Source organism: Ochotona princeps, chromosome 5 (assembly GCF_030435755.1).
Source record: "Ochotona princeps isolate mOchPri1 chromosome 5, mOchPri1.hap1, whole genome shotgun sequence".
Taxonomy (NCBI): domain Eukaryota; kingdom Metazoa; phylum Chordata; class Mammalia; order Lagomorpha; family Ochotonidae; genus Ochotona; species Ochotona princeps.
The window spans coordinates 26,611,775-26,633,928 of NC_080836.1; the positions used below are offsets into that span (position 1 = coordinate 26,611,775).

At 39.7% G+C, this 22,154-nt stretch overlaps 1 pseudogene; it reads right to left on the minus strand.

Annotated features, from left to right (window-relative positions):
* Positions 1-1,645: 1,645 nt before the first annotated feature.
* LOC101525393 (S-methyl-5'-thioadenosine phosphorylase-like) lies at positions 1,646-7,165 on the minus strand (annotated as a pseudogene).
* Between the last annotated feature and the right edge of the window lie 14,989 nt (positions 7,166-22,154).

The following is a 22,154-nucleotide window of genomic DNA, read 5'->3' on the forward strand; positions in this document are numbered from 1 at the left end:
AATATAGGAGGACTAGATTTGTGATGGACATCTGAAGTGAGGATATCTTGATCTTGTGGGAGTGAGCCTTTAATCTGTGCAATCTAATGCTATTTTCAGGCAGATGGTGTCATAACTGAACTAAATTGGCTGACTACCCAGCTGGCATTTGGAGAGTTGAAGATTTGTTTGGTGCAGAAAAAAAGAAAAACTACACATTTGCAGTCAGAAGTATTGTGTGTGGAGAGAATGTTTTCCCAAAGCATGTCCATGTTAAGTCTCAAAATTATATCAGACCAGAAATCATCTCATCAACCAATGTCAACCAATCTATTAAGCTGCTGTAGCAAAACTAGGAACTGTGACATTCATCTCATTTAATCCACATCACACCTGAAAGATATGACTAGCCCCATTTTATAAGTGAAAAGTCTGGAGCATAACATCATTCTGTTAGGAAAAGAACATCATGGACAGAAACGTTAAGGAAACACACCTGAGCCGATCATATCAAGGAAGTGAACCTACTTAGACAAAGATTTCTAAACTGTTAGGAAAGGATTTATTAAAGAAAAACTTCTATTTATATGTTTGTTACATTTAAAACACAGAGAGACAGAAATCTTCAATTTGCCAAGCAATTTGCAAATCTCAACATCTGATTTGAGACGAGGCCATGGTCAGGAGACCACTTACGAACAACAGACACCCAACTACTTGAGCCATCACCTGCTGCCCCCTGGCATACAGATTAGCCAGAGGCTGGAATCAGGAGTACAGCCAGAATGGAACCTAGGCACTGTGACACTGTGACAACTTTACTATTTGGTTATATTTGTAGTAGAAAACAGTGAATATACACAAAGATTCAGAGAAAACAAAAATTACCTTACCTAGATCTCCCCCAAATACAAGACCATGCATTTAAGTTTTTCAGCACATTAACATGGCATTTAAAACCAAGTACTTCTAAAATTCATAAAGCTTTTCACTTACATTATAATCATTTCTTTTATTTTTTTAGATATCAAATATTATATGAAAACATGATCTTCAGTTGACTGCTTCATAATTAAAAAGCATCTATCTCCAGTTGTTGGATATTCATATTGTTTAGAATATTTACTCTTCTAACCAACCCTACTAAGTATTTATATATATTAGTATTTATTATCATATATATATGATAATTTTTAAAGGAGAAATCCCCAGGAGGATACAGGACACATAGTATTTTTGAGCCTTTGGGTACATTTTACCGAATTGTCCTTTAAAAAGATTGCACCTGTTTACAGTCACATCAGTGAACAGCCAGGGCGTCTCATTTCTTCTTCATAGTTCTTGGCAACACAGCAAACCAGTTATTATTACTTACCAACCTTTATTATTGCATATGTAACAAGTGGAGGAGAGTATCTTGTTTTATTGTAGAACATAGAGTTTTACCCACATATGCACTGGGCACTTGCTTCTTGTCACATTTTTTTTAAATAACTCCTGGGTCTTCTAACACATTCCTAGGACACTTGCAGCTCCCTTTCCTACATGCCCCCCAGAGACAAGCATGTGGAAAACACACATCTTTCCTATGACTTTTTTTTTTCTCCAAGGTAAGTGGTTAAAAATTGCCAATTAAAAATCATCTTTTTTCCTAGGCAGTCATATTTTAATGTCTTTGTAATAAAACAAAAAATTGGACCAGAGCCTTTAGGTTATGGAGGGTTTCGTACCATTCAGTGGAACCTATCTGAGGAATGGTGGTGAGGAGTAAACTTTTAGCTTTACTGGCATTTTCTATTAGGTTCTTTAAGACCTGGTCCACTGAAACTGCTTCCTTGGGCTCCTTCCAGCAGTCATAATCTGTTGCCATGGCAATAGTTTCATAGGAAATTCCATCCTCCTTGGCAAGAACCACCTCAGGAACAGTCATCATATTGAAAACATTTGTTCCCCCAGTGCAGAACATGAAGATTTTTGCTCGGGATCCAAAACGAGGTCCCTGGATTCTGACCCTTGTCTCCCAAAGCCTGGTCTCCTTTGAGTGGCACTGGAGTCCTAGCTTCTTAGCAGTCTCTATGAGAACTTCTCTTGTTTTGGGAAAAATGGCTTGGCTATTAAAATATGGCACATTTCTTGGGCACAGGAATGGCTTCCATCAGAAAACTGAGGCCTTGTGGGTTGTGCTGTGGATGAACTGACTGGTAATGACAATATCACGGGGCTGATTCTCTTCCCTCAGGAAGCCACAAGCTGTGATCACTATGACGTACATAGTCTTCCTCCTTCAAGGTCCCGAAGTTCGCCTGGTAGTTCACTTTGGAAGGCATGATGGTGTGCTGCCTCCCGTGCCTTGTAAGGAATACACAATCAACATTTTTTATTTTCCCCAAAATCGAGGCATGCAATGGCTTGCCAGATGGAGTATACACATATTTTTCACTTCTTCCTTCTAAAATTCATGGATCATCCAGGCCCGTATCACCAAGTCGCAGTGGCAGTGGTGGCACCTGCAGCCATGTCTGCACAAGGCAAGAGGCTGTCGTGGGGGAATACACAGGCCAGGAGTGAGCTGTGCCCAGTGCCAGGGCAGCCAGGCTCCTCCTGGATGTAAGGATCTTAACCAGTAGGAGAAAAACATGAACCTCTCTACCTTTTTTAAATTTTTCAGGTGGAGGGGGGGAAAGGTTGTAAGTATAAGGAATTTTGTCATCACAAAATATAGTACAAAATATAATAGGTAGAAACCAGTGTTTTTAAAAACAATTCTTGCATGAGAGCAAGATCACATGTCTATGAAGTCTCCTTAGAAGCAAATGACATGATTCTCCCTCCAGTGTAGGACTACATGTGGCCTCAAGATATTTAAAAACAAATGAGTTACATCATTGAGTAAGAAGTCTCATTGATTACAATATTTTAATGCTCCAATGCATGTCATTTTGGGTTCTTCCTCTGCACCTACTGTCACATAATTACTTCACTGAAGTTTTTCTATTTGTTCTGTGACTTCAGGGAATGAGAATAAATGAAGTGGAAATGCCTTGATAGCAATGGTGAGTGAAGAGGTCAAATCAACTCCTCCTGGCTCTGTACTTTGCAGTCAAAGAAAAGAGTAGCCTCCTCATCAAAAAGCTCTACCAAAAAGATCTCATTCAACAAAGTGAAAATGCCCAGTAAATTAGGGATGTTAAGGCCAGAAATAAATATAAATGCTACTTTCATCAATTATATATACATGCCGTTTTATTTTAAATATTCAGAAGCACTAAAAAGACAATGATAGATTTAGCTAGAAAAAGCCCATTTTACAAGTCTATGTAGTTTTTGCCCAACATAACAATATTCAGGTTTGCCACATTTAAGCAATAAAACTGCATACTGACAAACTAAAGTAGAATGTTAAATAAAAAGCTTATTTTCTAATGTCAGTATGTCTAAAATTTAGCACAAGAAATTCTTCATGATTTTCCTTAAAGTATACTTGATAGAGATTTCATATTTTGTCTGTCAATTTTATTAGAAAAATGAAACAACCAGAAAATATTTTAGAAATATACGATGATAGTTTGATAACTCCTCAGGAAAAAGAATGGATATAGTGAGATACAAGTCCAACATATTTGCCTCTGAGTTAACTAACATTTTTCAGTCTGAAGCATATTAGACATGAAAGGTAAAGAATTTCCTGAAAATAAGAGCAAGTTGGTAATCTCTTTCCAGCCTCATAGGTAAATACACTGGTTTCTATGTATGCTATTTCATCACTCACTGAAGGTACAAAGACTCATGTATTAGATCCACTTCATCTCCTGGATTTTCTAACCTTTATTATTGAGTGGTATTTGGTCTGAGCCTGATTTGGTTTGACTGCAGACTTCATTTCAATCAATGTCTTTCTGTATTCATAAGCTTTGTTACCAAAAAACTCCCGGAAGAAGTAAAATAAGTAAAAATTCTTCAGTTTTCTGAATATAGGCATATCTCTTATATTTTATTGATAGTTGAGAAACAATACATATCATGACTTTGCATTTTTTTAAAAAAGAATTTAATACTTTCAGACAAACTTGAGACAGCAAGAATAGGAAACTACAAAAGTCATCCCAGCTAGAAAGTCAATGTCAAGGACATGTGAGTCTCATGATTTTCATTGTATACTTGTTTTCCTAAATTGAATAGCTGTGGGGAGTGGGGTGCTAAAGCCGCTCCTGGGGTTGGTAGGGCCATCGCAAGATGGCGGCTGGCCCAGGGCCAGGAGGCAGAGTTGGTCTAGCCAGCAGGTAAACAGGAAGTCACAGGGATAGTCTAATGCCCTCGCTATGATTACTGGCCTATCACATGGTGCCAAGTGAACCCACGGGGAGAAGTGATTGGTGGAGAACGATACAAAAGTAGCCGGTAAAAGCTAGGTGGGAACGACAGACGGATGGACGTATAGACGACTGACGGACAGATGGATGGCAGACGGACGACAGATGGGACTAGGGAGAAGAAGGACCGGTGGGAAGAAGGGTGGCGTAGAGAGAGCTGGAAAAGAGGGATACAGACAGAAGCAGTAAAAGCAGTACGGAGAGACGGGGACAAGAACGGAGAAATGCAGCAGAAAGTACGGGAAGAAATATGGGAAGAAGGGTGGCAGAGAGAGGGCTGGAGAAGCGGGGAGGAAAGCTTAGACCAAAGGGGACAGGAGCAGCAGAGCGAAGGATTTAAAGGCAGCCACTTTTGACAGTGAGGGGTCTGGCTGCGGTTCCGGCTTTTCCCAGACTCTCAGAGTATGCCTCGTCATTTTAGTGTTGCTGCTGGTCGGCGACAAACAGCAACAGCTCATTTCTGACCCATGTCTAAATACTATATTGGTAAACTAATCTGCAGGGTAAGACGGATGCCAATGCTCTGTAACTTTCATGGTGTCCATTAATTTCTAATAATATGTCAGAAGCCAACACAATAAGGTAGCTTGTTGAGAGTCTACACGAATGAAGATAATTCTTATTTTGTTCCTCAGAAGTCCACAAGGAATTTGAAAACTCATCTAGTAAATGAAGTACCAAATTAACATGAAAATTCCTTAATCCTGTCCCCCAGCAGCATGACTTCTCAGCTGACAGAGGCTTCTGGATACCTCTATCTTACCACTGAAAATTTTCCGGGCCCGGTCCCGAGGCCTAGCTGTCAAAGTCCTCGCCTTGAATGCCTTGGGATCCCATCTGGGCGCCGGTTCTAACTCTGGCAGCTCCACTTCCCATCCAGCTTCCCCTGCTTGTGGCCTGGGAAAGCAGTAGAGGATGGCCCAAAGCCTTGGGACCCTGCACCCACGTGGGAGACCCGGAGGAGGTTCCTGGTTCCCGGCTTCAGATTGGTAGAGTACCAACCGTTGCGCTCATTTGGGGAGTGAGTCATCGGACAGAAGATCTTCCTCTCTGTCTCTCCTCCTCTCTGTATATCTGACTTTGTAATAAAAATAAATAAATCTTTAAAAAAAAAAGAAAATTTTCACAGCAATCATAATTATCTTTGAAATTGTATTCAAAGTCATGCGAAAATAAGCCAGTGTTTTCTTGCTCATCATAATCAAAGGATGAAAATGGTTTAATATGTGATTCTGATTTTTAATCAAAAGTTTAATATGTATAGATGAAAGAAAGATACATAGGTATACATACATTAAAATTTGAAATTGTTTCATTTCACAGATAATTAAGTTCAGAGTTTAACTCAACCAAAGTCTGATACAACTGTCCCTGATGACTAGCTATCACACTATCACAGGAATTATTTTCACCTGGTTTTCCAAAATTTCTGAAATGATGTAGGACACTAATTTCATCCTGATATTTCATTGCTGCATTTTAGAATCTGGAATGTAGAAGGATGAATTTGTCACTTTCCTGAGTAACTTATTTTGATGGTGTTTACAAAGGAAGCTGCAAATTCCCAGCAAGAGAGCAAAGCTTTCCCTGGGCACTGAAGGTGTTCCATGAATAATTAATCATCAGATGAAGCTGCACCTGCTGCCAGGAGGTTCGCCACCAGGCATCAACTCCTATCCTGTGAGTAAAAAAGCTGACTGACTTGAAATTGGGTAATTAATGAATCCTAGGAAATACCTTTAAATAAATTGGTCTTCTGCTGGAATAATTCATCAACAACAATAATCACAGAAATAAAGGAATGGAGAGAAATAATTTCTACAGCTTACTCAATGCTGAAGGAGATGGCAAAAATTCAAATGTTTGTCACTCATAAGTATATTGCCAAGGTTTCATCATTTTCTCAACTCCCTTGATAGTCTTTGGGCAGTTTTATTCCTTTTTACCTAACTGTAACATTCCACTGAGCTATAGGAATTTTGAGCATCTGTGTCTTCCTGAGACACCGATAATTTCCACCTAATACCATTGTACTACTTGCAAGGAGGAAAAGAAAATTGTGATGTGTCATCAGCTTGTCTTTAAGCGATTTCACTTGAAAAATTCTCTTAGTGCATAACTTCCTCTGAATATAGTTATAAAACTTGAATAGTACATTACAACCTGGCAAATCTTGAAATATTCTAAATTAGGAGAATAGGGAGATCCAATAAAGGATGTATCAGTGTGCCAGCCTGTGGGTAGGTTAAAGACTAGGAAGAAGACAAATACAGAAAAGGAGGTTAGAGTTTTTCTTCCTTGAACAAATTTCGCATTTTGGTATAGGATCTGTAGAAACACTGAAATGCAACGGGAGATAGAAAAACCTTAGACATAGGAAGCCTGAATTCAGATATGTATATCTATCACACAACTAGTATATTTTGGAAACAAAGTCAGATGTAATCTTTAAAGTATACTGAAGAAATCTGAAAAATATTTCATCCTCCTAAAACTTTCAATTATCTTGGGTTCTTTTAAATGTTTAATTAGGCATTTATTTGAAAGGCAGAGTGAGGGGAGAGGAGCAAGACAGAAGCATGCCTATTTTCAACACTGATTCACTTGACAAATAGCTTTAACAGCCAGGACAGGGCCAGGTTGAAGCTAGGAGCCAGATATTTTATCCAGGACCTTTGCATCAGTAACAGTAGTCCATGTACTATGGATACCATTGCACTAGCAGTGAGCTGAGTTATACACAGCAAGGGCTTGAGTCTGCACCCTAATATGAGATGCCAGCGTTACAAATGGTGACTTACCTGGCTGTAACACATGTTGTCCCTTTCCTTAGCACTTTGATAGGGAACTACATGAATCATACCACACTGTTCTGTTTCCAATTTCCTCATCAGATGGATTTTTTACTTATATTTAGTAAAAAAACAAAAAACAAAAAAACAGAATCTATCATCTATCATCATTTAAAGCCACCATCTTTAATTATATGTTCTTGATCTCTTTTCAATACCTGTTTTCCATCATTCTTCTTTCATGCTTACATCTCTAAAGTGCTTTTTTATGATAGAGCAAAAGGACAACAACCCAGGCATTGTGGTGCTTATTACCTCAAGCTTGCTACTTCACTCCTTGTGCATTTTAACTGATATATTCTTAGATTTTGCTTTTTTTGTCCATAGCCTGGAATAAGATAGACAGCAAAATTGAATGTGAAGTTTCTTGTCCCATTTTTAAACTAATGACTGAATCATCTCATTCCTTAAAATGTCAAATTTAAACACTGTAAAAATCAGTGGGAAACCTGTTCTGTATTGTGTCTTATGAGGTAAACCATTAACAAAGTCAGAGGGGTGAAAGAGAAAGCCCTGTGATGTGCAATAATTTTCTTTAGTTTATAGATACATTTATCTCTCTTTATTCTCCCTCCTCCTTTATCATCTTTCTTTTACTTCCTCCTTCTCATGGACCCTTAGAGTTTTAAATTCAAGTATTATTTTTTTCTCAAGTTAAAGCTAGAACATATCATCAAATTTAGAATATATTTATGTTTAAGCATAATATATAAATGTAATACATATTTAATGGTAACATAATATGTATATATTAGTTTCTACTGAGGCAATTGTAAAGAAGACATGGTCTAGGCTTCACTTTTGAATGGAAAACATAATTCAGAAAATGCCATGATCTTCTGGTGTCTTTCATCCAAATATTCATATTTCCATCATTACAGGAGTGTTGGGTTGTTCTACCTAACTTTCAAATTGTAGTTGTAACATGAATTTTATGATATTTTGGTACAACTTTACATGTTTTATAATAAGAAAATCCCTCATATACCTCCTCAATATGATTCTATAGCAACTAAAGTAGCTCAGTATGTTGCCCCTAGCAGAAATAAAATTAGAACAACTATAACCTTAGAAGAAGATGAGCTATAGGCTTGTCTTATACAGGGTAATCTCTTCTTCAATATCTGCTATCAATGTAAAACATTTCTCACAAAAATATCTGTAAAAGCCATAAAGAGCAGAAGTTGGAGTCAGGACTACTCCTGATAGACTATTTCACTACAAAAACACAGGGGACACTATCCAGGAGAGTAGAGGACAGGGGCACAAAGGGAGGAAGACCTATTACTGCAAGATTATAAAACAGAAAATAAGAGCAAAATTAGAAAATAATAAATGTGATTTTAAAAAAGAAATATCGACAGAAGGGAGACACTAGAATTGGCATCACAAAATGCAAGATTGTTAAAGATTACTATGAACAATTATATAAGAAATGTGATAACCTAGAAGAACTGACCTAACGCTAGATACATACATCATCTGAACTTTAAATCACAAAGAAATAGAATACCTAAACAATCTAACAATGAATAGTAAGAATGAGTCAGTAATTTAAAATCTCTCACTAAATAAAAGAACAGGAATGGGTATGTGGTACAGTGGCTAAGATGTTGCAATGTTTGCAACCCGTATTGGAAAACCCAAGTCTGAGTCCCTGCATATTCTGGGAGGCAGAACATGATGACTCAATTACTTGGGTTGCTGCCACCCAATTGGAGATCTGGATGGAGTTCCAGGCTCCTAGCTTTGGCCTTGCACATCCATTATTGTGAGCATATGAGGAGCAAAGCAGCAGAGAGAAGATTGATATGTCTCTCTTTCTCTGTGTATTTGTATGTAGATTGTTCTGCCTTTCAAGCAAATTCAAAAAGAACAGCCCAATACCAGATGGCTACAGTACTGAGTTCTATCAAAAACTTAAATAAATAATACAAATCAATCTTAAATTAAGAAAAAACAATATTATGAAATTCTTCAAGCTCATTCTTGAGCCTGGCATTATCTTTTTTTTTTTTTTTTTTTTTTTTTTTTTTTTTTAATTCATTAATTACATTGTATTATGTGACACAGTTTCATAGGTACTGGGATTCTCCCCACCCCTCCCCTAACCCTCCCACCATGGTGGATTCCTCCACCTTGTTGCATAACCACAGTTCAAGTTCAGTTGAGATTCCCCCATTGCAAGCATATACCAAACATAGAGTCCAGCATCTTATTGTCCAGATAAGTTCAACGGCTTCTTAGGTATACACTCTCTGGTCTGAAGACAGAGCCAGCAGACTATCATCCCGATCAATTAAAAGCTCCAACATACCATCAGCAAAAATCTACATCACCATGGAATTAATTGACATAGTAACGAGTAACCAATATGGTAAAAGTAAATGCGATTTCTTATCCACCTTCTGTGACCACCTCATTGACATTTCAATTTAGGTTTATACACAACGTATAACATTCATAACATAACTTGTTATACATAACATCGTGTCATCTTAAATTAAGGCAAACATGTGGTATTTAACCTTTTGGGATTGGCTCATTTCCCTTAGCATTATGGTTTCCAGTTTGGCCCATTTGGCCACAAAGAACTGCATTTTGTTTTGTTTAATAGCTGAGTAGTATTCCATGGAGTAGATGAACCATAGCTTTCTTATCCAATCCTCTGTTGATGGGCATTTTGGTTGCTTCCATGTCTTTGCAATTACTGATTGTGCTGCTATGAGCATAGGAGTGCATGTTGGTTTCTCATAAAACAAGTGTTCTGGATATATTCCTAGGAGTGCTATTGCCGGGTCATACGGTATGTTGTATTTGAGTTGTTTGAATGTTCTCCATACTGATTTCCATAGAGGCTGTACCAGCCTGCAGCCCCACCAGCAGTGGAGTAGGGTTCCCTTTTCCCCGCAACCTCGCCAACAAGTGTTGTTGGTGCTTTTATTCATGTGGGCCAGTCTTACTGGCGTTAGGTGGTACCTCATTGATGTTTTAATTTGGATTTCCCTTATTGCCAGGGAACTTGAGCATTTTTTCATATGTTTATTTGCCATTTGGGTTTGTTCCTTTGTGAAGTGTTTGCCCATTTCCCATGCCCATTTCTTGAGTGGCTTGTTTGTTTTGACATTTTGGTTGTTTTGTAGCTCTTTGTATATTCTGGAGATCAGCCCTCTATCACCTAAGTCGTGTGCAAAGATCTTCTCCCATTCTGTGGGTTGCCTTTTTACTTTGTTGATTGTTTCTCTAGCTGTACAGAAGCTTCTTAGTTTGATGAGGTCCCACTTGTTTATTTTGGTCTTGATTTCTACTGCATTTGGAGTCTTTTTTAGGAAGTGAGGGCCTACCCCTAAGTGTTCCAGTGTGTTTCCAACATTTTCTTCCAAAAGTTTGAAGGTTTCTGGATGTAGGTTTAAATCTTTTATCCATTTGGATTTGATCTTAGTATATGGTGAGAGATGTGGGTCTATCTTTTTGTTTCTGCAGGCTATCAACCAGTTGTCCCAACAGCATTTATTGAACAGACCTTCCCATTTGCCTGGGTTGTCGTTTGTCTTTTTGTCAAAGATTATTTGGCTGTATTTCTGTGGGTTCCCATCTGGTGTTTCTATTCTGCTCCATTGATCTTCTTCTCTATTTTTATGCCAGTACCAGGCTGTTTTGATAACCACTGCCCTATAGTATGTCCAGAGGTCCGGAACTGTGATTCCCCCTGCTAACTTCCTGTTCTTGAGAATGGTTCTAGCTATTCGTGGTTTTTTGTGTTTCCAGATGAACCTTTGAATCATTGTTTCCAGGTCTGTGAAGAATGTTTTGGGCAATTTGATTGGGATTGCGTTGAATGTATATATTGTTTTTGGCAGTATAGACATTTTAATGATATTGATTTTACCTATCCAGGAGCATGGGATGTTACTCCATCTTTCTAGATCTTGTTCAATTTCTTTTTTAAGTAGTTTGTAGTTTTCCTCGAATAGGTCTCCTACATTTTTGGTTAGGTTAATTCCCAGATACTTCATGCTTTCCTTTGTTACTTTGAATGGTATCTTGCTGGTTAGATCTTTTTCCAACTTGGGGCTGTTAGCATACACTATGGCTGTTGATTTTTGTTCATTAATTTTGTACCCTGCCACTCTACCGAACTCTCGTATAAGTTCTAGTAGTCTCTGTGTTGAGCCTTTTGGCTCTTCCATATAAAGAATCATGTCATCTGCATATAGTGAAAGCTTGACTTCTTCATTTCCCATTTGGATTCCTTTGATTTCTTTTTCTTGTCTTATGGCCTCAGCGAGTACCTCTAGAACTATGTTGAATAGCAGCGGGGAAAGCGGACATCCCTGTCTTGTTCCAGATCTCAGTGGGAAGGGTTCCAGTTTTTCTCCATTCAGTATGATGCTGGCATTGGGTTTTTCATATATTGCTTTGATTATGTTGTGGATTTTTCCATCTATGCCTACCTTGGTTAGGGTCTTTAGCAGGAAGTTGTGCTGGATTTTGTCGAAAGCTTTTTCTGCATCTATTGATACTATCATGTGATTCTTGTTTTTCAGTTTTTGGATGTGGTGTATCACATTTATGGATTTGCGAATGTTGAACCATCCCTGCATTCCAGGGATGAATCCTACTTGATCTGGATGAATGATCTGTCTGATGTGTTTTTGAATTCTGTTGGCTAGGATTTTGTTGAGAATCTTAGCATCAATGTTCATCAAAGAGATAGGTCTGTAGTTTTCTTTCTCTGTAGGATCTCTGCCCGGTTTTGGGATTAAGGTAATGTTGGCTTCATAGAATGAGTTTGGAAGGGTTGCTTCCTTTTCTATTGTTTTGAAGAGTTTGTAGAGGATTGGAGTTAGTTCTGTTCGGAATGTTTTGTAGAATTCTGTAGTGAAGCCGTCTGGGCCTGGGCTTTTCTTTGTTGGGAGGTCTTTAATCACTGATTCAATCTCTGCTTCAGTTATGGGTTTGTTCAGGTTGATTGTTGCCTCTGGGCTAAGTTTTGGCAGGTTGTGTGAGTCTAAGAACTTTTCCATTTCTTGGTGGTCTTCTGATTTGTTGGAGTACAGTGCTTTGTAGTAATTTCTGATTATGTTCTTAATGGTTGTAATGTCTGTTGTTATGTTGCCTTTTTCATCTTTGATGCTGTTAATTCTTGCTTTCTCTTGTTTTTTCTTTGTCAGACGGGCCAGCGGGGTGTCTATTTTGTTTATCTTTTCAAAAAACCAGCTTTTTGATTCGTTGATTTTGTGTATGGTTTTTTTTATTTCTATCTGGTTGATTTCCTCCCTTGTTTTGATGATTTCTTGTTTCCTGTTGTGTGTGGGGCTCATCTGCTGCTGCTTTTCCAATTCCTGGAGGTGTGTGGTTAGTTCCTGTATTTGGCGACTCTCTTGGGCCTTGACATGAGCTCCAATTGCGATGAGTTTACCCCGTAGCACTGCTTTGGCAGTGTCCCACAAGTTTTGGAATGTTGTGTCAGAGTTTTGATTGGTTTCCATAAATTTTTTGATCTCATCTTTAATTTCTTCCCTGACCCATTGTTCGTTTAATAGCATATTGTTCAGCCTCCAAGAGTTTCTATATTTCCTGGGACATTTTGAATTGCTGATTTCCAGTTTCATTCCGTGGTGGTCTGAGAGGGTACATGGTATGATTCCTATCTTTTTGAAGTTATTTAGATTTGCTTTGTGTCCTATCATGTGGTCGATCCTGGAGAAGGTGCCATGCACTGCTGAAAAAAATGTATAATCTGTGGTCTTAGGATAAAAAATTCTATAAATGTCTACCAAGTCTAGTTGTTCTAATGTTTGTACGAGCTCTGTTGTTTCTTTGTTGAGTTTTTGTTTTGTTGATCTGTCTATAGTTGTTAGTGGGGTGTTAAGATCACCCACTATTATTGTGTGTGTATCTATGTCTCCCCTTAAGTCTGTAAGTAGTTGCTTCACGAAGCTAGGCGCATTGGAATTAGGTGCATATATGTTCACGATTGTAATTACTTCTTGATGGATCAGTCCCTTCACCAATATATAATGTCCTTCTCTGTCCTTTTTGATGTCTGTCAGCTTGAAGTCTAGGTCATCTGAGATTAGAACAGCTACGCCAGCCTTTTTTTCTCGTCCATTGGCATGAAATGTCTTTTTCCATCCTTTCACTTTAAATTTCTTACAGGATTTTCTGGTTAGATGTGTCTCTTGTAGACAACATATAGTTGGGTGCTGTTTGATGATCCATTCCGTTAATCTATGCCTTTTGATTGGTGAGTTTAAGCCATTTGTGTTTAGAGATAATATTGAAAGGAATTGGTTTTGGGCTGCCATGAGTGTAAGTATGCAAGTGTGTATTTGCGACTATTAGAGTTCTTGATTGGTTGACTTTTCTTGTATGGATTTTAGTGGGGAGGTCTTCCCATTTGCCATCTTTGATTTTGGTTTATATTTTTTCTTTCTGGGTTTAGCACCTTCCTGAGGAGATTTTCCAGAGCTGGTTTCGTGTTGATGTATTCTTCGAGTTTCTCTTTACTGTTGAAGTATTTGATTTCATTCTCAAATATAAATGAGAGCTTTGCTGGGTACATTATTCTTGGTTGGCAGTTGTTTTGTTTCAGGATTTGATAGGTTTTACCCCATTCTCTCCTTGCTTGGAGCGTTTCTTCTGATAGGTCGGCTGTGATCCTGATTTCCCTTCCCCTGAAAGTAATCTTATCCATTTTTCTTACTTGTCTTAGAATGGTTTCCTTGTATTCACTTGAAGGTAGCTTGAGGACCACATGTCTGGGAGACGATTTGTTTGGGTCGTATCTCCTGGGGGTTCTTTGCCCTTCCTGGATTTGTGCTGGATTTATATTTCCAATATTCTGGAAGTTCTCCTGTATTATCTCATTGAGCACCCGTTGCAAGCCTGTCTCCTTTTCCACTCCTTCGGGAAGGCCTATTATTCTAATATTTGATTTTTTGAGGTTGTCTTTCATTTCCTGTATGGACCTATTGGCTTTCTCTAGATTTGTCTCCAACTGTTTGATGAGCTGCTGCCTTTCATTCTGATTGTCTTCCAATTCTGATATTCTGTCCTCTGCTGTGTTCATTCTGTTGGTTAGGCTTTCAATTTTGTGCTCTATATCGAGGATTCCCTTTTTGATTTGATTTATTTCTGCAGTGATATGGTTTTCGAATGCCTTAGACTCTTCCCAGCGCTTTTCACTCTCTCTGACGAATTTCATCATTAGCTTCTTAAAGTCCTTATCTGATAGTTCCTCTATGTCTTCATCTTGCATCTCAGATATTGAGATTAGTTTTTGGTTGTATTGGGAGGGAGTGCTTGATCTTTCCTCTGGGTCATTGCTTTTTCTGATACTTCTCCTCATTGTGTTTTTGCTTCTTGTTGTTTTGAGATTTTAGCGGTGATTCAGCTGAGCCGGCTCTGGTTTGGGGTCTCCGGCTGAGCCCAGCAGGGCTTACTGCCTGAGTCACCAGCTGCTTTCAGGGTCTGTAGATCACAGCCCTGAGCTGGGTCAGGAGGCTTTGTGGGCCAGCCCTAGTGCCAGGCCTCTTCCCCTGTGGCTCCCTCTCAAAGGCAGTGCCCTACAGATTCACTCTGCTGAGCCGCGCCTGGGCTTTGGGTCACAAGGCTAATACAGCGGGGGTCTCCGCCTCAGTGCTGAGCCGAGACTCTCCTTCAGGGCTTGAGGTTAGCACAGCAGGGGCTCCTGCTGCTCGGAGTCTAAAATCCCCAACCCCGGCCTGTGCTGGGCTGGAAATCTCCGCGGCCCCAGTGCCAAACTCGGAAGCGCTGCTCCACTGAGGGCTGCAACACCACAGGCAGGTCTTTCCGAGTGGGCTCCTGCTGGGAAAACCTGTCCGGCCAGTTCAGCTGAGCCCGCTCTGGTCTGGCCTCTCTAGCTGAGCCCAGCTGGGGACTCTGCCCTGAAGAAGCCACTTCCTCAGCTGCACTCTCTCAAGGGTAGAAGCGGATCTCTGAGAGGCACAGAGCCCTTGAGGTGAGATGTGCCCCCACTAGTCTGCTCCTCTGCCCAGGACGTGAGGCCCTGTCGAGCGTTGCCCAGCCTCTGGGGCTCAGGGCTAGTCCAGCAACAGGATCCACTGACTCTCCCGCAGCCAGTCCACAGCTCGGAGCCGATACGGGGATCTCTGAGCCCCAGTCCCACAGCGCCGCTCCTGTTCCCTCTGCACTCTCCCTCAGCCGCTGAGCAGCGGGTAGGCAAGCCTCTGGGAAATCTCCCCTGCTTTTCCTCCACTTCTGCAGGGATGATGCACCCAATGATCAGTCCAGTAGCCTCCTCTGGGGGCTCCTGCCTTCCAGGGGACTGGTGCCCCTGTCGGTGTGGGCGCCTATCCTTCCAGCCGCCTCTGTTTTCCCTGGGGCGGTTGAGCCTCTGCCGCCTTCCCCCTGCCTGGGATCGTGACTCACCAGGTTTCTCGCGGCGTGCTGTATTTTCTTTCCTACTTTTTGCGGCTGTTCCTTCACGCTGTGTAGATCTTCTTGCTTTAGTGAACTCCAGTGACCTTCTCGTTCTTCTCCCTACAGTTTCGCACCTCCTGGCCTGTTTCTCTGCTGGATCGGCTCCCCTCCTTCCCTACTCCACCCTACACCAGCTCTCTGCAGTCGGCCATCTTTTTCCCTGGCATTATCTTTATACCACTTGACAAGAGGGAACAATCTAGTTAAATCTGAAATCCAAGTTTGGGAATTGGGCCTAGCTGTTAAAATGCCAGGGAGATATCCACATACTATATCAGAGTATCAGGATTGGAGTTCCGGTTCCACTCCCATTCCATATTTCCTGATATGTTGTATCCTAAGAGGCAGCAGGTGATGGCTGCCATAAACAGGTGCCTCTTACCCCAGTAGAAGGCATGGACTGAGCTTCAGCATATCCCAGTCCTACTTGTTGTAGGCTTTTATGTTTCTGTCTCTCTCACCTTCTCTGTTGTGGTCTTGGCTGTAGACTACCCACTCAGGCAAAGTGGTATGCCAACAGCATTATCAACAAAGAGGCACTGGAGACAGTTATGGTGAACTCTATCTGTTAATTAGCCTTAATACAGAAGCATACATAAGGCGGGGCCAAGGAGAATGAGCCTCGGGGTAGTAACAATATTTCTATTGGGTACAAATATCTATTACATATGATAAGCCTAACCAATTAATATAACTGTCATGTACATTTCCAGGTAGCACTGTGTAGCCCAACACAACTTACGTAATTCCCATACATCCTGGAGTTATTTATTGTAAGACTATCAGGAGATTACCACAAGATGGGTATAGGCAGGGGGAAGAGGCAATCAAGTTACTAGAAAGTACTCAAATTACCAGAAGAGGTTGGGGGGGAGGGATATACAGAGGGCTCTGGGCTTCCTGTCAACTGCATGGGTCCACAGGGTATTCTTCATGCTGTGAAGAGAAAAGGGAATCTAGGCACAGGCTAAAAACAAGGGGGTCTCAACTCTCTAGACATGCACTGAGGCCACAATCCTGCTGCCCCTCGAATAGGCTAAGTAGGCTGAGACCTTCTGGCACCTACTCGCCTAAATTTCTCTGCCTTTTTTCCTCTCTCACTCTTTTGAAACAATTTTTGTTTAAAAACAAAAGCTGGATAGTTAAACATTTCCCAAAAGAGAGCATACAAATGCTCAACAAGCATATAATAAAATGCTCATCATCACTAAGCATCAGAAGAACACAAATCCAAATCTCACAGAGACATCATCTTATTCCCATTAGGTTGTGTATTATCACATAAATATAACGAATCTTGGTAAAGGTATAGAAAAAACAACACAAGCATGCTGTTAGTGTGAATGTAATTTAATACTACCATCATTAAAAACAGCATGGAGTTTCCTTAAAAACACACACACACATACATGTATGTATATGCATATATATGCAGATAGATAGCACTCCAAGGGAAATGAAGTCAGAAAATATGTGCACACCCATTTTTATTGCAGCATTAATTGCAATAGACAAGAAATTTGTTAAAATAAGCACAAATTAATGAGGTAAAAAATAATGTGGCACATATACAGAATGGAATACAGCTTATCCATAAAAAGGGCAAAATCTTGTCATGTGCAACAACACAGGATTAGAGGTCACTATCTTACGTGAAAAAGTCACATACACAAAGACAAGAACCATTATATTACCCACATGTGCAGCCTTAAAAAAGAGAAACTGTAGAATAAAAATACAATGGTCATTACCAGAGATTCTTCCAAGATGGAGGAGGTGGAAGGAGTGAGGATAGGTTGTTTGAGGGGTTAGTTACAGTTATAGTTAGAACAGTTCCAAGGCTCCACCATGTAGACGATGTTATTGTACTGTATATTTCTCTACTTATAGAGAAGATATGGTTTGCAATGGTTTTAGCACAAAAAATGTAAATGTTTGAGGACACAGATATATTTACCTTTGTTGCATACCACGGAATATAAACACCCATCAAGAGAAAGTCTACACCCACATCCCTATAGCCCCTAAACCTTTACACCGTAATTAACTATGTAAAGATTGTTAACAATAAAAAAAAAAGAGAAAGTCTACAAACACAGTAAGTCACAGTAATTTGAACATCATCTCTAATTTTTAACCCCAAACTGTGAATACTGTAATTATTTGCACTCTAATTAACTGCATTGCATGCCTATTATTTTGCAAAATTAAAAATCTTATTTTAATGCTGCATTTCAAGGTATGAAAAATTAAAAACACAGGTCAAAAGCTTGAAGAGTAAATGTGATAGAAGAAAAAATTATCAAAGAAGCATTCAAAAGTAGTAAAATTGTTAGAAACTGAGATAACATATAGACTATCCAGATGATCATTCATTACCAATTTGAGAGATAACAGATGTGTACTTTTAGGGAGGTAGACAAGGGTTTCTCTTCAATAATGCAAAATACAGTCTTTTAAATATATTCTGAATGATTACTAAATGAAGCCAGCATTAGAAATCCATTTTTTAAGATTTATTTTTAGGAAAATCGAAGTTAGAGAGATAGGAGAGATAAAGTAAGAGAAATCCTGCAGCCTACCAGGCCAGCGAGGCCAAAGCCAGAGATAGGTGTCAGTAGCCATTTTCAACTGACGTCCTGGCCAAATCAGCCACATCAGAAAAGAGCAGAATCAGAAGTGAGGAGTTGGAATAGGGACCAGTACTCAGACACAATGTCAACATTATAGAGGGTAACTTATGCCACAGTGCTAGACCCAGCATCAGAAAGCACAAAAGCAATTGTTCAAACTAATCAGAATTTATTCTCCCTTTCTAAGAAGTAGATTTTTAGGTATTGATATATCAGCGTGCATTTGTGTGCATGTTAGTCTAGAAAGGACAAAGGTAAGAAAAGAAAAATAAATAAAAAATGTAATGGTCTTGGGAAAAGGTTGCCAATGACTAATTCCACATTTACAATTATAAATCTCTGCAATAGCCCAAAAGTCATGTTCTGCAGATGAAGTTTAGAATGCTTTCAATAGTTCTATTTGGAATAACTCTTCCTAAATTTTGAGAGTTAGCCCCAAAAATAGGTGTGGAAAAATCAATGTTGAAACTTACATAAACTGCTTCATTTGAAGCCTGCCAGATATTAGCAATCAGTGTTTGGGGTTCCTTGTTCTTTGTCAAATCTTACTGTTTTGCTTTCCCCTCTGCAATTTCTTTCTGCATTTCATTCTCTGTTCCAGTCTTTGTAATCCCTTTGTGTTTTCCTTTTTCCCTCTTTTTGTGTCAGAGTCTATAGGTGTCTATTCATATTTCTTCTTTTCATCCTCTTCATTTCTTTTTTTTTCTCTGCTTAATTCCATAGTTCTCAGAATTAAGAGAATTCAATAACACTAGTTCTGTCCCTAAATGGTAAGTTTCAATATTTTATTACAAAATGAAATTGAGAGCTGCCTAATGATCCCATGAGAAGATTCTCCCAATTTAACTTAACCTCTAAACAACATTTGAGAGGCAATTTCATAGGCCCACAGTGCTGTGGGTACTGCAAATCCACCGGTGCAAGGGCAGTTTCAAGCAATATGCATTTCAGTTCCTCCTTCTTGCTTTTAGCACAGCTGTGGGGTATTGCAGACATTTGCTCATGGTACTGCTGGCTTCTCACTTTCACTTTTATTAAAAAACTAACAAGGAGCATTAAGCAGCTCTCTGTTTAATTTACCATAGAAAAGCAATAGTTTCTAGCAGCCCACTGGTGGAGGGACATTTAAATGCAAAATGCACAGCTGCACCAAATGTATGCACCAGGGTGAAATGGGTTTCTTAATATGACAGGTTAATACCATGGATTTTTATTTCATTTGCCACTAAAACAGCTAATCAGAGAATTGCACTGGTAGAAGCAGAGGTGAAATTGGATAGCTGTTGAGAGACAAAGGATGTAACTTGTCACAAACCCGTATCTTCCATAGCTTTAATATCATGCTAAGGTAGGGGCTACAGAACTGACCACAAGTTACACCACTGAAGAGGTTTGGCCAGCCCAACTCATCTGCAACTTATCTAGAATTCTTTCCAGACATTTCTGGAAAGGGATGTTAAGTGAACCAAGGTTCCATCCAACCACATGCTAAGATTTGCCTTCTCCTACCTGATGAAAGTCAAATTAAATGAAGGCAAAAACCAGCAAAGATGGAGTGAATGCTGAGACGTTGTTAAGTGTTTGAACACTTGACTTTTCCTTGGCTCTGAGTAAATGAATACAGAGTAGGATGAATCACTATAGAAAAGAGAATGCTGTAAGCACAGATTTCATGAAGACTCTGTACCAGCCAAGCTTCTGTATCAGATCACCAGCTCACCCATGTCTGTTTAGCGGAAAACTGTCTTTAATTATGTTGTTGTTGTTGTTTTTTAAGATTTATTCCTTTTATTACAGCCAGATATACACAGAAGAGGAGAGACAGAGAGGAAGATCTTCCATTAGATGATTCACTCCCCAAGTGAGCCACAACGGGCCGGTACACGCCGATCCAAAGCCGGGAACCTGGAACCTCTTCCGGGTCTCCCACGCGGGTGCAGGGTCCCAATGCATTGGGCCGTCCTCAACTACTTTCCCAGGCCACAAGCAGGGAGCTGGATGGGAAGTGGAGCTGCCGGGATTAGAACCGGCGCCCATATGGGATCCCGAGGCTTTCAAGGCGAGGACTTTGACAGCTAGGCCATGCGGCCGGGCCCTTTAATTATGTTGTTAACAGTGGCAGTGCACAGCCAATCTTGCCTCTTCAGGCCAGATTTTCATAACATGTCTCTTTTTTTGTCTTTAACGCATAAAACGTTCTTATTTTGAAAGGAAAAAAGAGATAATTTGATGATTTTTTGATAAGAAGTATAAAAAAAATCAGAAAACTTTCAGATCTCTGCCCTGACTTCTGTTTGGTGTCTATGTCATGTTCTGTAATAAACCCTTTGTAAAACATGAACTTTAAAATTTTGCTTACTACAGCAGTGAAAAAAGTTGGGCTCAGTGTGATATAACCACCTGCATGAAAGTCAAAATGGCAGCTTGGGCTAGTAGAGTTGCAGGGTGCAAGCTGGATCATGCCAGGCAAGTCTCGAGTTATTAGTGAGTCTTTATTAACCAAGCTGGGTGATAAGAGGGCCCACTAGAAAAAACAAATCACAAGTCCAGATAGCAATCCTATCAATTGAAACCCCAAGAGGAACAAAAGATCATGAGCCTCAAGTTCATCCGTTAAACTGAAGACCTATGTCCCAACTTCCCCAGCATCATAAGTGATCCTAAGAGACATACAGTGAACAACCTGGGCACACATACAAAGCTACAGACATTCACCTTTTCCTGGCTTCTCAGCCCACACTCCATTACTGCTAGGCATCACCTCTTCTGGAATTCTCAAAAAAGTACACACATTAGAAATACAAAGCATTAACATTAACATCTTCTTAACATCTTCACTTTTCTGCACAAGCAGTGAACAGCTCGTGAGGAATACAGGGGCCATGCTCAGGGGCTACAGGTCCTCAGAATCTGTCCTAAGCAAGAGTCGAGAGTGCCAAAGCAAGGGAAGCACACAACCAAGAGAGTGAGTTCCTCCCTATAAGGGACTTTATAGGGGCTTGTGAGGTATTGATTTCACAACAGTACAATACTACCCCTTCTCAAGTTCCCAGTGATAACAGGTGGGCATCACCGGTGGGCAGAAGGGAACACCTAATGGTTAGGGAGAGTGATTTCCAAGCTCATGACCCTGAACTGGCTGCCTACCTCACTGCATTAAATGCAATATCTTTACTTCCACAATCTAACTATGAGCTCAGAACACATTAAGCAGTCAAAATCCACAGCTTCCTTCTTGTTCCTGGAAGAAGCAAAGACTTGGCTTGGGTTTTCATTGGTGATCAGGCACTATCCAGTACATGAACCTTTGAAGACTAAGAGAAGTGCTTGCCTTGTCAAATGAACAGACACAACCACAAAACCTCAAGTGAATATGGCAAACACATTCCAAGAAACATAACAAGATGAACCTCAAAAAGTATTTCCAGTAAAACAGTTACATACCTAACCTGACACAGAATTAAAAATTCCTTATAGCAAATATGTTCACAACCTTAAAGAGCAGAATAAATAAGGATTTCCACACACAAAAAAACAGAAAAACAATAGAATGCAAATTGTGTAACTTATAAACAACTGAATTAAAAGCTCACCACAGAAGTTTAATGACAGATTTCACAAAGCAAATTGACGCGAGGTCACTAGAACTTATTCAATCAAAGGAATAAAAAAGGAAGAAGAATGGAGGAAGTTCAAGAACTTTCACTATCTACCAAGCAGACTGATGGTTACATAATTAAAATCTGAGAAGCAGAGAGAAAAAGGACCGAAGGGTTTATTCAGAGAAATGATTGCTGAAAATTTCCAAGTATGCTGATGATTTGGAAGAATTGAAAATGATGCAACCACTC